General features: G+C 31.5%; 1 long non-coding RNA gene across 1 annotated transcript; it reads right to left on the bottom strand.

Moving 5' to 3' along the window:
- Positions 1-840: 840 nt before the first annotated feature.
- Positions 841-1,714, bottom strand: LOC123207230. The gene is made up of 2 exons (XR_006500241.1): positions 1,392-1,714; positions 841-1,285 (listed from the first exon to the last, which is right to left on the bottom strand). It is a non-coding gene; the product is annotated as an uncharacterized LOC123207230 (long non-coding RNA).
- Between the last annotated feature and the right edge of the window lie 7,113 nt (positions 1,715-8,827).

Here is an 8,827-nt window from a genome sequence, read left to right as displayed (position 1 = left end):
CAAGATTACACTATCTTAGATGTGATCAGACTATGATTGCTCCTAGAAGCATTATTAGGAACATCTATAATAGTTTTGGGATAGTATTTTTTTCGCAGTAGAGACGTTTCATGCAAATTATAGTAATAAGTTTCGTGGCACATAAATCTATATAAAAAAGATTTGTCTTTGAAAATAGGAATACAGTAAAATGTCATTTCAAATATAAATTTTGACTGGACTAAAATGGTTTTGGTGTGAAGATTAGTTTTTGGGATTATAATGGAGATTGGAGAGTATATGATTATGGTAATTGTGTTTATAACATGTATCTTCAAAACAATGTTTTTGGTTGTGTTTAGAAAATAATTTTATTCGAACGCTCTGAGCCTCAGAAATATGTCTGATATCTCTAGCTATATTAATACATGTTTAAAATGAAGAATGGGTTTATGCATGTCTTTTGTTTGCTTTTGTGAAAATGAATATCTGCTTTCTTTCTTCAATGTTGATTAATGAGTTAATTTCAATGAACCCTTGGAACAAAATACAACTTACACAGTGATTAATGTGTTAAGTAAATTTTGTATTATTACTTCATTTATCATATAATTCTCAAATCAACAGGTACATTATTCTTCAAATACAAAATTAACATGTAATTATACTTTAAACACATGTTAAACAAATAATTTGATCATCAATTAATTTACCCACAAAGTAAAATCCAAACCCACCTCCGAAAAAATCATCAAAACTTGTCCCTTCAAATTATAGGACCCCTAACTTTCATGAAAGGTGATTAGTAACAATATTAATTAATGTAATACAGTGAAGAGGAAGATGATGGAAAAGTAGAAATTAAATCAAGCAGCTTAAAGATACAATATGCTTAGATAAAATCTGTACAGAGTTGTAAAGCAGGATGGATAAAAACATCAGCTACATTTACATAAACATAGATATATTTTGAATAATATTTTTACATCAGGAACACTGGGGGCAGCCCAATATATATAACATATCTCTATTTTGTTTTTCTATATTATTTTTCTTACCCTCTTTGATTTTCATATATTATATATATGGGTTGTCACTTCAATTCTACACCTAAATCAGTGACAAGGAAACACACAAACAGATGATGAAGAAGCTGAAACTGTGAGTAGAATTAAGATGTTGCTGGCAGGCATGCAGCTCAACTATAGGTATTGCTGAGAGACTACAGTGTAGAGAACTGCGTAGAGCACAAAGAGAAGAAAAGTTCCAAAGCCAAACCATCCAGGCTCAGAAGCTCGGCCAGTGCCTGTGGTTTGATCATGAACTGCAGGATCAGTAGTCAAAGAAACTGGAATAGTTGGAAAGCAAGAAGCGATCAAGTTAAGAAGAAGCAAAGAAAGAACGAGAAGCACCACAAAGAGTGAGACGGTTGGACCAAATATCGCCATTCCAAGGAATGTCACTATTAGAGAAGGCACCAGTGGTGATGGCCCTATGTTTTCCATCCCTCTCGATCTCTTTCTCTCTTTAGCTTTAGGATCTTTCTCCTTATCGATTTACTTCATACTATGTAAGTATGGAAACACTAGACTGAATTATAAAGAGAGATGAATTTAAGGATAATATGATTCTCCTAGATATTTGGTTGACCTCACTCTTATCTTTACATTACTCTAGAAATATTTTATTTTCTCATATATTAGAAATACCAATCTCTCTAACAAATATATAAGTTCAAATGCACTATAATTAAATGATAGAAAATTTCCCATTGTTATAGTAATAATAAAAACTCCCTTTAATTGGGTTTTTGGTGTTAGAATAAACCACACAATAGTAATATGGTAAACATTTATTAAACCTTCATATAAATTCTAACACTCAACATAATATTGCTATTTAGTAGAATCTAGGTATGGTTGAAAAAACCCTAATACAAAATCAATAAAAGAATGACTATTATTACTAAGTGGAGTTATGTGTGCAAAGCATCTACTTTGGCTCGTAAGACAAATTTTTTTTAGTAGTGTTATGTATAAGTGCTTTGAAGTACATAATTGAATATATAAAAAAAAGGTATATTCAAAATTACTCAATCATATGATGATACGTTATTTATTTATCTAATTATATACTAAAAAAATATATTTAAATATCTTTACTTATTGCATTTTTATTGCCACATCACTAATCTATATTAATTAGATTATTTAATCAATTTTATAGACAAAATTATTTACTCGCTTTATAAAATATATATAAAGAGAAAAATCAGTTTGATATATATGTGTATAACAAATGGAAATGAATTATATTTGGAGGCAAAAGTAAAGCGAAATGAGTTTGAAGGCATGCATAATTTTTATATTTATATCTCAAGGAGAAAATTAAAAATTATATTTATTATAAATAATTTAGGTATAAGGTTATATTTTAAGGAACTTTTTAATAACAGTAGCAAGTAATTACAAATCAGGGAATTTCTGACATTATTTTGTAGAATAATGTAACAATTGAATTTCGATATTTATAGTGCATCGATGATTCCAGAGGACGGATTATCTACTGTTGATATTTATATTTTACAATAATTAATATTTTGAAATAAAAGGACACTGACCATGTAATTATTGGGACAAGAAACTGACCATGTAATTATTGGGACAAGAAGAGTTAGGGGTTAGACGTTTACATAATAAACATGTTTGGACAAGCAAAACACATATTCTTTATTTTTAACGAAGAAAACATAAAAAACACCGAAAACACCTTTTAACATGTTTTCATCAATTTCTACGAACAAAACCCCTTTTGTTACATTTAACTATGATCTGTGAACTGCGAAAATGACATGCATTAATTTGAAATGTTTTGCATAAGGAGTGCCTAGAGTTAATAACCCTAATCCCTTAAAATTATGAAATACCATAAATTTTGATTGTGATATGGAGGCTAGGATGGAGATGACCCGCTAAAAGACCCAAGAAATAGCGACAAATTGGGCCTCATGAGAAGAGGAACAAGAAGAACATGTGGCCACAAAACAACTTGGAGTGTGGAAAATGGTTAGAAAGACCTCACGAGAAAGGAAGATAGTCCACTTAACAACTTGGAATGTAGCGAAGAGTGGTTAGAAATAGAAAACCACCAATGTAGATCAGCGATATATTAGTGAATATTAAGTTAGGGATAATTTCATAAATGTAAATTATGTCTTACTTAAGGAATACGAAAGTGATAGATTTCTTGTTTCCTCCGTTTCTTTATCCCCAAGAAAATATATATATATAGAGCTATTAATAAAATATGTACAAAGGTTTTTTCTTGGAAGTTTGGCACTGACTCGAAGACTCTGTTTGCTTTGCAAATTAATTTGGTTTGTATCACTGGTTCTCTTGTTGAGAGATGAGGAATGAGGAGGTGGCGAAAGCCACAAGGACTATGAAGGAAAGCTTCATGCATGGTCAGATGGCCAGATATACTCACTTGTTGGAGCAATACATGGAAACTATAGATTTGCAACAATCACAGAACATGACCAATAGAAAAGCTGATTTAGAGCCGTTGGTGACCAACAAAGGCGAGTCGACTCCTATAATTAAGGTAAGAAATGAGGAAGATAGTCAGAAGAAGGAAGTCCCAAAAGATATATGTGATCGTAATGGAGATTTAACCTCCATTCTAAAGACACTACAAGTGATGTGCCAAAGTTTGAAGGGCTTAATGTTAATAATTAGATTTATAAGGTGGAGAAGATTTTCAACCTACATCGGATCATTGATCACATCTGATTAATGATGGTTGCCTTTCATCTAGAAGGAGAGGTAGCTACATAGTACCAGTGAATGGAAGGGAATGATATTGTTGGGAATGATATTGTTGGGCAGTGTAAAAGGAGGACAAAGCAAGGGTAGAGTATGAAAGAAAACCTACTGGACCAAAAGGAAGATATAGTAACAGAAGTTTATAAGCCTAAATGCACTATCCAATGCAAATAACCCATAATTTTTTTCAATTATAGAAAGAAATAGATATCAAACCTTAGAGGTGCTAATTCAAGCAGGTAGAAACAATAATTTTGTCGAAGAAACTCTTGTTAGGAAGCTAGGATTGTCATGAAAACTAGCCAAGAGGTTCAAAGTTTAAATGGGAAATGGCCACTAGCTAGTTTGGCAAAAAATGTGTGAAGGTCGGGATAACGTTGGAGATTTAGGGGAACATCTTCTCTGTGGACTTGTTCGTATTTCCTATTTGGGTATTAGACGCCATGTTGGGGATGCAATGGACAAGGACTCTCGACCCTTGGTTTGCATGAAACTCAAGCAGCTACCACTACGACGTTGTATATACCATCAAATTCACTTATAACCGGGGATAGTACCAATAAATGTGCGACCCTATCTATATCAACATTTTTTGAAGGATGTTATGGAACATTTGGCTAATGAAATGATGGAAAATGGATTTATATATCAGAAGGTCGTCGCTTTCTATGTAAATGAATCGAATTTCAATCTTTTTAAGAATTTTATTGATTTTCTATAACTCTCCCTAAATTATATCATTCTTAAAAGGGTCATAGCAGTCCCAAGGGTTCATCCATCACCTCTAATGTGTTGAGTGTCTCGTGTGGATACTTTAGAGTCATCCCATCTAGGATTGGAAGCAATACACATATAGTCACACTAATAAAAAACGAAAGAGTCACCAACATCAATAAGTTTTCTAAATTTCCCCAAGGTCGCTAAAATATGTTGACGCATAATATAATTCCAATAAATGAAAGATTTTTATAATGTTGCATTCTTTGTTATTTTGACGCCATAATTTTCTAACAATGGTATCAAAGACTTGTTTATGGGTATATTGTGCATTTCAATTTTTGTTTTATGCTTAGAACGTTTGAATAATGATGTATGTTCGTAAGTATATGATTTTTACAATTCAAAACTTGATGAATTGATCAGATATTGTTTGCATGTTAGCTGAAAGCATGCAAATGTAAAAATATTTGTTAAACTATTAAGTTTTTCATTTTGTAATTCTTGTTGAATAGAATTGCAAAATTACGTTGTGTGTTCGTTTTAAGTTTCTAGTCGTATAGCTTTTGAATTTGTGTTGTCGTGTACAATAAGAGTCAAAATTAGGATGAGATAGACTTTCACGCCTTGTTGTCTCATTCCAATGACAACTTTATATAAGAAGGGGGTTTTCAACATTTGTTTCACAACAAAATTCTAGAGAACACAATATAAACAATCATGTACGATAAGTGAATATTTGTTTATACGCATAATTTCATGGTGAACAACTCATGAAGCTCCTCCCGTAACTGGTTTTGGAATTTTGTGTAAATTTTAAAACTACATAACAAACAATCGTGCATGATATTGTATGCATGTTCATAAGGCAAAATTTTGGTTTTAACCCTATTAACTAAGATAGGACCAAACTACAATATTTAAAACCTTGCAGGCTTGATCTAATTCTATAAAAATTAAGAATGTAAAATGTAATTTAAAAAATTGTTAATAACTAAAATATTTAATTAATCTCAATTGTTTGATGTGCCATGAATGGTTGAATATGCTTGGTGTCTAGTACATAAGCCTTAAACTTACAGATGTGCCTTGTTTTGTTACTATTTTCAAAATGAATGCTTGTAAATTTTTAAATAGGGTATTCATGTCTTGCCTTCTCCTCAAATTATATTATACATTCTCATCTCATCTTAGTTTCCTTGAATGATGTAATAGAAGCATAACGGGCACCTACAATCATTCAATGTTGTTTATGTGAAAAATTGACTTTGCTGCAAGTGGGAGATTATTGTTGGAGTTAGTGCTCTAAAGGCAATCTTCTTGTGTATAAATCAATATTAAGTCATATTCATACAACTCTTTGTTAGTGTATGTCTTAGAAATTATTCATATTATCGATTTTAGGACATCTCATCTTGTATATATGTAAGTATGATTTATTAATAAAAAAATGTATTCGTTTGTTCATATACGTAATTTACTTCCTTTATTTGTTTAAATATAAAATATATATGTGAACTATCCAAATAATTTACTTAATAAATAAAACTAAATTATTTTCTATGGACATGATATTAGTTGGGCAATAATGTTACATGGAAGACTTACCCAACGCCTTTATTGAATATCATGAGATGATATTAGTGCGGATGACGATGATGGTCATATCATTACAACAAAAGTATGAATTAACAGTTAGTGAACTATTTTTTGAACGTGATCAATAACGATAAATCGTATAGTCATTACAATGTAGTTAATAACTTATTGTATGATTATACTAGTGTACTGAGTAATCTTTTACCTAAGACATCATAACCATATTTGACACGAATACCTGTGGCTCATATGGTGTATCAATACGAGGTTAGCCATCTTTTGTACAATAAAGCCAAGTTGATCACACGTTTTTATATGGAGATGAATAATGATCAAGAGATGATTTGTTGACTCAAACTTATTGGATTCAAAGTATATGTTAACATAGGAATTATTTGGTTCCGAGTTCCTGAATGAATGTCAATAAATATTGAAAACAAAATCTTTAGCCAGAGTATAATATAAGTTATATAAGAATGTTTGTGATGACATATACCAAATATATTGATCGATGATTTATAAAATATCAAAGTTAGAGTTTTGATGATTCATGAATCTAGATTCAATTAAGATTGGACAGTGAATGGATCTTGTCTACACAAAACATATGATTAGGAAAATAGGTTCAATAACGTTGAACTAACGTCACAATTGTGTTACCTTAAACACACGAGCGTATGAGTTCACATTGTTATGCACAAGCGTGTGTTCTTTACCATACATTCATGGTCAACTCTTAAGATCTAACACTCATCCTTTGAGCATGACAACTTCTTTCCTAACCTAAGGGACACATGGGTGTGTTTGCAAGCAAGCACAATTGTGTATCGTGATTAGCAGGTTTCTTCTTCGCTAGTTTCTGCTATTTTCCAAATCATCCAACACAATCTATATACTAAGAATTATGCCAAATCAACAACAATCACCCACAACATGCTTCTAAGTCAAAATGATCATCAATTAATCCTTAAATCATTAAAATGCTTACTCATATGCATATATATGTCCATATAAGTAACTCAGCATATTAAACAATTTACACAATAATTCAATTATCACCAATACATGAATTTAACAGCAATTGCAATACAAACTCCTGCATACACTAGTTTTGCAATTCATAACATATCAACAGATCAACCATAACTCAAACAAGAGAAATCGCCTACTTACCTCTCTTCAAACAACAAGCGAAGTCTTCATATGGCAAAGACGAGTTTTCGACGTACTTTGGTTATCCAAAAACCTCCCTCAAGTGCTCTCAAGTCATAGTTTTGCTCTAGATATTATAAGGTAACAAATGAGCCAAACAACCTTACAAACTCTTTTTATTCTGGCGTTGTGACACCATGAATGGTCGTGTGCCTAAGTGACACAGTCATCCCTGCAATTTCATGGCCAAAACCATGATTCACAATCCTTTGAGACTGTCTTATTTACTTTTCAAATTTGATGGATGGGTGTGTATCTTGACACACACAACCATGCATCATCTTCTTTAGTCATTTTCACACACCTTGCGTGAAATGATGATTCTACCATTTTCAGCATACACACAAATGTGTACCTCACCCATACACGACTGTGCTCGACTAAAAGCAACAACATGCAAATACAAACAAGCCAAATTAGAGGAAAAATACATAAATACCTTTGAGCGTACCTATAAGTATTACAAGTATAAAAAGTTTTTTCACTCGAACAAGTAAAAAGTAAGAGGGTCATCTTAGATTAGGATCCATACAAATTCTTAGATGACCAAATGGAACTATAGCATGCCCCAAGAGAATAATATAAGACATTAGAGCTTCCCAAGTGAATAATTAAGAAAAATGGAATCCATTTCATCTTAGTTGGAGTCCGAAAATAGATTCTTGATGACCCAATTACGAACAATTAAGTCAAGGGTTTTGGAAATTAAGTAAAAGTTTAAATATAGTCTCTTACTTACTTAGTGATCATCACTCATGCCTCTACTTTATATGTTTTGCAAGTACAAGTAATCAAGATGGTTGTAGTTTGAGAGAAGGTCAATGAGCACAGAGTGATAGAAGGGCAAATCAGTCTTTTTACCTTTTATGTATTTGTTTTATTTTGTTTGAGATATTATTGTATGGGTGATTGCTTTAATGTACTACACACCATCTATCGTTGATTTTATGTTTAGGAGATCCTCTGCATGTTTTGATGCTATTAATTAATAAAAGGTATTTCAACCATTTGAATTTATGAGATGTATGAACATATATAATTTAAGTGTTGCATGTTCAAATAGTCCCTTTTAATGGCAATACTTCTAAAGAGGATGTTACACATACAATCTTTGACTCTTAGGCACATCACCAAATGGAATCTATAAACTACTAACTCGAAGCATATGTCATAGGTAAAGGACTTCTTCTTTTTATCTCTTGATGATAATCTTTGAAAATATTTAAAACTTTGATCAATTCAAATGTCAAAACGGATAAGATGGTACTTATTTTTTAAAATTAACAACCCTACTTTATTAAATAAAATCAATTAATTAAAAAAAACATAAAATGTAAAATATCAATTTACCTTTATTAAAAATAATATTAATTTGTCCTCTTTAGGTAAAATATCACAAAAATTCCCACTAAGTATTACCGTTACTAATTGCCCCCCATAGGCACAATGCCTACAAAAAAAACACCCCTTTGGTGAACAAGCAACCAAGTCCCAGC

This window comes from Mangifera indica, chromosome 2 (assembly GCF_011075055.1).
Source record: "Mangifera indica cultivar Alphonso chromosome 2, CATAS_Mindica_2.1, whole genome shotgun sequence".
Classification (NCBI taxonomy): Eukaryota; Viridiplantae; Streptophyta; class Magnoliopsida; order Sapindales; family Anacardiaceae; genus Mangifera; species Mangifera indica.
This window is presented reverse-complemented; position numbering and strand designations above follow the sequence as displayed.